Source organism: Pelobates fuscus, chromosome 6 (genome assembly GCF_036172605.1).
Source record: "Pelobates fuscus isolate aPelFus1 chromosome 6, aPelFus1.pri, whole genome shotgun sequence".
In the NCBI taxonomy this organism is placed as follows: Eukaryota; Metazoa; Chordata; class Amphibia; order Anura; family Pelobatidae; genus Pelobates; species Pelobates fuscus.
The window spans coordinates 203,437,660-203,446,539 of record NC_086322.1 but is presented as its reverse complement, the minus strand read 5'-3'; the positions used below and the strand labels follow the sequence as shown (position 1 = coordinate 203,446,539).

At 47.0% G+C, this 8,880-nt stretch overlaps 1 pseudogene; it reads left to right on the top strand.

Moving 5' to 3' along the window:
- Positions 1–1,505: 1,505 nt before the first annotated feature.
- LOC134566119 (craniofacial development protein 2-like) lies at positions 1,506–8,175 on the top strand (annotated as a pseudogene).
- The last annotated feature ends 705 nt before the right edge of the window (positions 8,176–8,880 follow it).

The following is an 8,880-nucleotide window of genomic DNA, read 5'->3' as shown; positions in this document are numbered from 1 at the left end:
TTTCTTCTACACTCACTAGAAACACTTTTTTTTCTCTGTCCCAGACTGTATAACAGGGGTTTCTGCATGGATCAGCGAGTGCTAGGAGACAGTCCTTAGAAAGCGTAGAGCTAGTACATCATTAGACACATTTATGCCCATCTCAGGGTGATGTCTGCACAGTATGCCCTTTGTTGGTCATCCTGCATGATTGTCAGACAGCCTGACGAGCATCCATGCCAGGCTGACCATCTAATTCTTCGTGCAGACAAGGTGGGTTGGTGGGCGTCCTCAAATATAATCAAATAGTGATAAATGTCTAATATACAGACTTACTAGGGGTAACACTCACAGCAGATAACTGGAGCAATAGGCAAAAGGGCTTTACTATTTAAAAATATATTAATTAATTCATTGCAATATCAAAACAATAAGGTCAGAACACAGGCCAAAATACAGTAATAGTGAGCCCACAGGAAACGCGCTTTGTTACTCCTCTGTGGCTTTTGAAATTTTTCAAGTGATTGTCCAGTCCCTTAATTTCTCTATTTATTTTACCTCACTGCTGACATCATCGAGAGACGTTTCCACCCCTGGATTTTTACTTCACCAATTGTTTAAGTTCACTTGCCGAATGTCCGCCCCTTTGCATCTTTACGTGTAGGGGTTTGTGTTATTTGGTAAAGGACCATAAGTAAAGGTCCTGTTGTTCCACTACTCAGAACTAGTGCATTAAAATGCACAAATGCTTCCTAGGAAACAGGGCTCACATATGATACATAAATAAGTAATGAAAAAAAAATGAGATTGGAGTAATTTATTAAAAAGAAGAAATATTTTTTTTTAAAAAAGGAAACCATTTTAAAAAGGACCCTATTTAAAAAAAGGAAAAAGAGAGAGGGCTGTTAGGATATTATGTCTCCATATAATGTATTGGAATGAGAAAAGTTAAACAAATATTTCTAAAATAACTGAAGCAAAAATATAATATGACGTTCAAAATCCACATTTGAGATTATAAGGCCGCAGAATGTTCAACGTAAAAATCCACTGCATCTCTATGCTCTCCTCTAATTTAGTAAAAACAATTCCAACCTCTCGTCTCTGTGAACCTTTTGCAGAACAAAAAATATTAGCCCTTTTGCTTATGATGTAGGTTGAAATGGACTGGTATACTGTGCTTACAGTATTTATTAAGAATATTTCTACAGTGTTCTTCTGAGTGTGTACGGGTCTTATGGTCCCATTATTATTATTATTGCCATTTATATGGCGCCAACAGATTCCGTAGCGCTTTACAATATTATGAGAGGGGGGATTTATTATGGATCGCTACCTTGCCATGGTGAAGGGGCTTGTGTACTTCAATGAAGCTATGAGCTATATCATGTAGGGACACCCAAGATGGGCAGGTCATAGCAGAGAAGTCAGGAAAATCGCGGTCCACTGGACAAGGAACTAGCAACCAACTCCAGTAACTTTGCCAAGATAACTATATGGACAAGCACAACCAGAGGCATAACGATATGGCACTGGAAGATGAGCCCCTCAGGTCAGAAGGTGCCTACCACATTACTGAGGAAGAACAAAGGGTGAGTACGAGTAGCACCAGATCTAATGAAGTAGTTGGGCCAAAGCCGAAAGGACACCCAACTGCGGAAATGTTTGGACAGGAAAGGAAAGTCTGCTGCTGAAAAAAACAATTTAACATAGGAACCTGGAATGTTAGAACTATGAACCAAGGCAAATTGGATGTGATCAAACATGAGATGACAAGGTTAAACATCAATATCCTGGGAATTAGTGAGCGCAAATGTACTGGAATGGGACATTTCACATCAGACAACCATCACATCTTCTACTGTGGTCAAGAATCCCGCAGAAGAAATGGAGGACCCATCATAGTTAATAATTGGGTGGGCACAGCAGTGCTCGGCTACAATCCAATAAATGACAGGATGATTTCAATTGGAATTCAAGGCAAGCCATTTAACATCACAATGATCCAAGTTTATGCTCCAACCATGAATGCTGGAGGGGCTGAAATTGTCCATTTCTATGAAGATATTCAACACATGATAGATATAATACCAAGAAAATATGTTACTATCCTCATAGGAGACTGAAATGCTAAAGTAGGGAACCAAAAGACACCTGGAATAACTGGCAAGTTTGGCATTGGAGTTCAAAATGAAGCAGGTCAGATATTAGTAGAATTCTGTCAAGATAAGTCTCTGGTCATAGCAAACACCTTCTTCCAACAGCCTCCGAGACGACTCTACACATGGACATCACCAGATGGACAATATAGAAATTCACAGATTTTACTAGTAACATGACGTAAAGTCATGATTTTATTAAAGACACGGAGGCGAGTATTATGCATAACTCTTTCTTTATTTCCTCAGCAGCAAAGATAGAGGAATATAAATATTATCAAAAGTGAAAGAAAAAACTGAACAGGCACAACAGGCAGCCAATCACATAGTAGAGGAAGTAGCTATATAAGTCCTGTGTCTCCCACAATCCCCCTCTTTCTTGCGAAACCGAAGACCAGGTAAGATGAACGATGTCCCACTTGATCCAAACAGGAAACGGGAAACAATGTGATAACTTCAAGCTAAAAGAGAGAGAAAAATATGGTAATTTCCAAACTCAAAACTGTAGACTTACCAAACTTAACTGTGAGGAGTCACAAATAAAAGAACTGGATTCTGGAATAGAGAATATATTAAAGATTAGAAACCAGCATAAAACGTACAAATCATCAAAAACATGATATAAACATGATATAAACACAGACCTAATTGAAAACATACCTGAATAGTACCGGAGCATCTCCTATCCCAAATCCACACCGGGAGGGTGGGAGGGAATAATACTCGCCTCCGTGTCTTTAATAAAATCATGACTTTACGTCATGTTACTAGTAAAATCTGGGAATTTTATTAAAGACACGGAGGCTCATATTATGCAAGTTCAAAGCTGTGCAATCACCCGAGATGCGATGTGTTCAATTGGTCTGAAATAGAATTCTCGAAAGGTCGATTCTCGCGACCAATCTGCTGCCCGCATAATGTCTTCCATACGACAACCGACCGTAGATGCCTTTGAAGCCATCGCGCCCCTCACAGAGTGAGGTGTGAACACCGAGGTGTCTATACCCGCCGAAGACAATAGCCATCGTAGCCAGCGTCCCAGGGTAGGTGTCGAGACCGGACGGTGGGGCGATTTAAAGGATATGAACAATGCATGTAGTTCTGATGAACGTAAGGGGCGTGTAACATCCAGATAAACTTTGATACAGTCCACCGGGCAGAGCGCCGGACAACCAGAAAACCTAGGGTAAGTGAACGACTTGGATGCGGATTTAGTCCTTCTGGATATGTCAAAAGTAACGCCTTCCGGAGTAAAGGCAATGGCGTCCCAATCCAGGGATCTGACATCGGAGACCCTCTTACAAGAAATCAAACAGAGTAACATCACTAGTTTGGACGACAACTGTTTAAGAGTCAGATCTTGGTTAGGATACCACGATGATAGGAACTGCAACATAATGTTGACATCCCAAAAGGCAGAGAAACGAGGTCGAGGGGGACGAGCAAGGCGAATACCCTTGAGAAGGCGACACACAAAGGGATGTCTGCCAACAGGGGAACCGTTCAAACCCTTATGACCGGCCGAAATGGCCGATCTGAAGAGGTTGATCGTGCGATAAGCCTTGCCCGAGTCGAACAGGAACGTGAGGAATTCCAGGATCAAATGTAGAGGGGCAGATACGGGATCCATTGCCCGTTCCAGGCACCAACCAGACCACGATCTCCATGAAGCTCGGTAAGCTGTTCGTGTACCCGGAGCCCAGGCGTTATCGAGGAGTATGAGAGTTGATCGCGGAACGTCTGGGACAACCCAGGGTCCCCTGAAAGGAACCACGCCATCAGGGGTAACTGGTGTCGTAACACTAGTTCGTGTGAGTTCCCATCCGGATCCAGAAGGAGTTCCGGGAAGACCGGTATCAATCGAGGGTAGTCTATCAACAATTCCATCAACCGAGGGAACCATGGTCGAGACCTCCATAGAGGGGTGACAAGTGCCAGACAGCAGTCGTACCGAACCAACTTCGAGATCGTGCGAGCGATCATGTTGAATGGGGGAAATGCGTACAGGCGACCCCGAGGCCATTCCTGGAGAAATGCATCCGTCGCCACCGCAGCCGGATCCGGCCTCCAACTGAAGAATTTCGGGAGCTGCGTGTTCAGTCTCGAAGCGAACAGATCTAACCTGAACATTCCCCATAACTCGGCTATGCTCCGGAACACAGAAGCGTGTAAACGCCAATCTCCAGAGTCTCTTAAGTGTCTGGAATTCCAATCCGCCCCCGAATTGTCCAGACCTGGGATGTGCTCTGCCGTCACCGAGATGTTGTTGTAAAGGCAAAACTGCCAGAATTCTTTCGCCAGAATCGCCAACATCTTGGATTTGGCCCCCCCGAGGTGATTTATGTAACGGACCGCTGACACATTGTCCATCTTGAGAAGAACGCAGCAATTCGCCCGCTCTGGGGTGAGGCTGCGGATCGCGAAGGCCCCCGCCAGGAGTTCCAAGCAGTTGATGTGAAGCAACTTCTCTGTGTCGGACCATCTGCCGCCTGTGGAAATGTCGCCACAACGAGCACCCCAGCCGTGCAAGCTGGCATCGGACTCTATCACCACGTCCGGGGCGGAACCGAAAATGGCTCTCCCATTCCACGCCTCCATGTGTGCCAACCACCATTCTAACTCGTCTCTGGACTCCGCGTCCAAGCGTATCCGAGATTCGTAGGAGTGGCCCAGTCGAAGGTGTGACTCTTTGAGCCGTTGAAGGGCTCTGTAATGTAGTGGGCCCGGGAAGATCGCCTGAATAGAGGCTGCGAGGAGGCCAATAATTCTCGCCAATTGTCTTACTGACAGGTCCGAGACACGAAGAGCCCTCCGGATTTCCTTCTGGATGGCTTTCATCTTGGAATCCGGTAGAAATAGAAACTGTTGGACGGAATCCACTTTGAAGCCCAGAAATTCTATCGACTGGGCGGGGGTCAGGACCGATTTGTCCCAATTGATCAGAAAGCCCAAACCTTGTAAAAGGTCGGTCGTCCATTCCAAGTGTAGTAGGAGGTCCGCCTTTGACTGGGACAAGATCAGAATGTCGTCCAGGTAAATAATGAGGCGGACCACTCGGGTTCGGAGGAATGCCACCACCGGCTTCAAGAGCTTGGTGAAGCACCAAGGAGCCGAAGAGAGACCGGAAGGCAGACAGGTGAAGCGCCATCGTCGGCCATGCCAAGTGAAATGTAGGTAGTCCCTGCAGTCTGCAGCAATGGGAACCGTGAAGTAAGCGTCCTTCAGGTCCAGTTTGGCCAGCCAATCCGACTGGCGTAGAAGGTCTCTGAGGCAGTGTATGCCTTCCATCTGGAAATGTTGGTAACGCAGGGAAGCATTAAGAGGGCGAAGATTTATCACGGGGCGAACTCCACCCCCTTTCTTCGGTACTAGGAACAAGTTGCTCGTAAAGCCTCTTGCGGCGAACGGCAGTTCCTCTATTGCGCCCTTGGACAACATTTCCACGACTTCTGCGGAAATCATCTCGTCCTGATCTGGTGGAAGAGACAGTTCTCTGGGGGGAAAAAAATGGACAGGCATAGAAACGAACTCTAGGCGATATCCCCTTACACACTGTAGTACCCAAGCATCTGAGGTCAGTGCCACCCACCTGTGATAAAACAAGGCTAACCTCCCCGCTACCTGAACCTGAGCGGGAGGGGAAGAAGGGGTAATCACCGTAAGGACGTCTGTTTGGAGCGCCACTGCGGGGGTATCTGGAACCCCAAGCTCTGCCTCTGGCTGGGAAGAAGGTGGGTGCTCTTGGGTCTTGGAAGCCTCGTGGTGGAAAAAAGGAACCTCTGGGTGCTCAGAACGAGCCTCTGTAACCGCGGCCAGGCAGACGGTTTCTGCTACGCCCGGCCCCTCCAAAAACCTTGGGCGCGAACATGCGCTTCATGTTCGCCTGCGCTTTATCAATTGCCGTAAAGGTCTTTACATAGGAGCCCATGTCTTTGACAAAGGAGGAGCCGAACAGTAAGCCCTCCTCAGTCGGGTCAGGTTCTGTCACTGTCATAGCGGCCAGCTTAGGGTCGATCTTTAGGAGGATCGCCTTACGCCTCTCGGAGGACATAGCCGTATTAGCATTGCCCAGCAGGCATATAGCCCGCTGGACCCATCCAATGGCCACATCCATATCCAAAACTGAGTCCCCAGATTTGGCAGCCTCGAGAAGCACGTAGAGCTTCGATAGGGGCCCCAGAGTATCCAGGATCTTGTCCTGGCACCCTTTCAGGGAGTGGTCAAGGCCCTTCTTGGGCTTCCAGCCCGACTTATTGAGGAATTGGGCAATTTGGGGGTCAATATCCGGGGTTCTGCCGGCGGCGCCGGGGAGGGAAGGTCTCGGGCATTCGGCGCGCAGTTTATTGCGGCCTTCTTTAGAGAGCGGGGTGCGAATACGCTTAGCCACGTACTGGGCAATATGGTCTGGGGGAACCCACTCAGCGGACCTGGGGTGCCGCAGGTCGTCAGGGTCGAACAGGGGGTTACCCTGCGGGTCAAGAATCGCCTTGGTATCCCCAGAGGCTTCTAACAAGTGGCCACTGGCCTTGGCAGAGGAGCCCGAGGGGGTCACGCCCGTAAGGGGAAAATCCTCGCCAGATTCACCTTCGTCAAAGGAGTCATATCCCATAAGGTCGGACTCGTCCTCCACACTCCGGTCGGTATCCGACCCATCATCTAGGGCCCTATCCCTTTTCCATAGTCTAGCCTTTTTAGCCCGGCCAGGGGCTCTTTTGCGCGTGGGGTGCGCGCTATCAGTGACCGCTTCCAGCGTGTCATTCATGGCAGGTAGCACCTGCAGCGAGGAGTGGGAGCCGACATTTTTGGATTTGGCCTTAGCCTTACGTGCCCCAGGCACTGTCTGGGCAGGGGAAGGGGACCCCCCACCCTGGGAAGCTGGGGTGGTTACTGCAGGTAAAACCATTGAATGCAGGGAGTGGGTAAATGAGGAGGAGACAGCCCCCATGGCTGAGGCAATAGCCTTCTGCAGTGAGGAAGCCATAGTGGCTTCAAGCAAAGCTTGAAATTCCTGAGAGGCCATAGCACTCTCAGTAGTCTCCATGGTAAAATCCCCAGAGGGATCTGCAGGCCCATCATCCCTATCCTGCATGATGGCAATAATTTGTAAGAGCAAACTGTAAACTAATGAAATAGGGCAGGAGAGAACTAAAAGGGTTGAGTAACCCACAGAGAAAAGCAATAAGGAATACTCAGACCGTTAGTGTGCCTGGGAGGGATCGAGGCGACCGACTGCACGGCACTAGGAGGCAGACCGCATGGAGGTCCGTCCCAAAATGGGCGCTGCACGCGAGGGAAGTGCTCGCAGCCGTGCACCCGTCGGGGGAAGGGGCGCGTGCACTCTGCCCGCGCGGGAAGTCCGTGAGCGGGCAGGGAAGTGCACGTAGCCGCGGTCGTGCTGAAAGGACCGGCCGCGGCAAAAAACACTGTCTGCACCCGTGAGAGGGAGCAAGGGAAAGGCAGGGAGAAAAATCTCCCGGTAAAGGGGAAAAACCCCCAGGGATCCCCAAGGCACACTAAGCGGAGCACAATAAATAAAAATGATGCATATACAACTTAAACAAGGGATGCATCAATAAAAGCAACACCAAAGTAAATTCAGTAAATAGCAATAATAATAAGAAATACCACAATCAAAGTGCAATAAGTAAGAGAGCTAAACATGGATACTTAGCTGTCTGAGGAAGCAGCAAAGAAAGAGGGGGATTGTGGGAGACACAGGACTTATATAGCTACTTCCTCTACTATGTGATTGGTTGCCTGTTGTGCCTGTTCAGTTTTTTCTTTCACTTTTGATAATATTTATATTCCTTTATAGTTGCTGCTGAGGAAATAAAGAAAGAGTTATGCATAAAATGAGCCTCCGTGTCTTTAATAAAATCAGATTGACTGTATACTTTGCAGCCAAAGATGGAGGAGCTCTATACAGTCAGCAAAAACAATAATTGGAGCTTACTGTGGCTCGGACCATGAGCTTCTCATTGCAAATTTCAGAATTAAACTGAAGAAAAGAGGGAAAACCATCAGACCAATCAAATAAGACATAAATAATTTCCCTTGTGAATATGCAGTGGAAGTAAAGAATAGATTTGAGGCATAAACATGGTCAATAGAATGCCTGAAGAACTTTGTACCGAAGTTTGCAATATCATCCAGGAAACCACAAGAAAAAAATTCCCCAAAAGAGAGAAATCTAAGAAGGCAAACTGGCTATCTGATGAGGCTTTAAAAATAGCCCAGGAAAGAAGGAAAGCGAAAGGAAGTAGAGATCGGAAGACATTTTTCCAACTGAATGCAGAATTCCAATGGATAGCAAGAAGAGACAAGGAGACATTCTACAATGAGCAATGTAAAGAGATAGAAGAAGATAACAGAATAGGAAAGTCAGGAGATCTATTCAAGAAAATTGTGAAACTAAAAGTTACCTTTCATGCCAAAGTGGATGTGATAAAAGACAAAAATGTCAGGGACTTAACAGAAGAAGATCAGATAAAGAAGAGATGGCAGGAATACACTGAAGATCTATACAGGAAGGATCTAAACAGCACTGATGACCTAAATAGTTGGTCCAATGAGATGGAACCAGAAATCTTTGAGAGCGAAGTGAGATGGATGCCTTATGTCAACAAAGTTGGAAAACTCAACAGTGGCTAAAAGACTGGAAAAGGTCAGTCTACATCCCAATCCCAAAAAAGACAATGCCAAAGAGTGCTCCAATTATTGAACAATTGCACAAATTTCACAT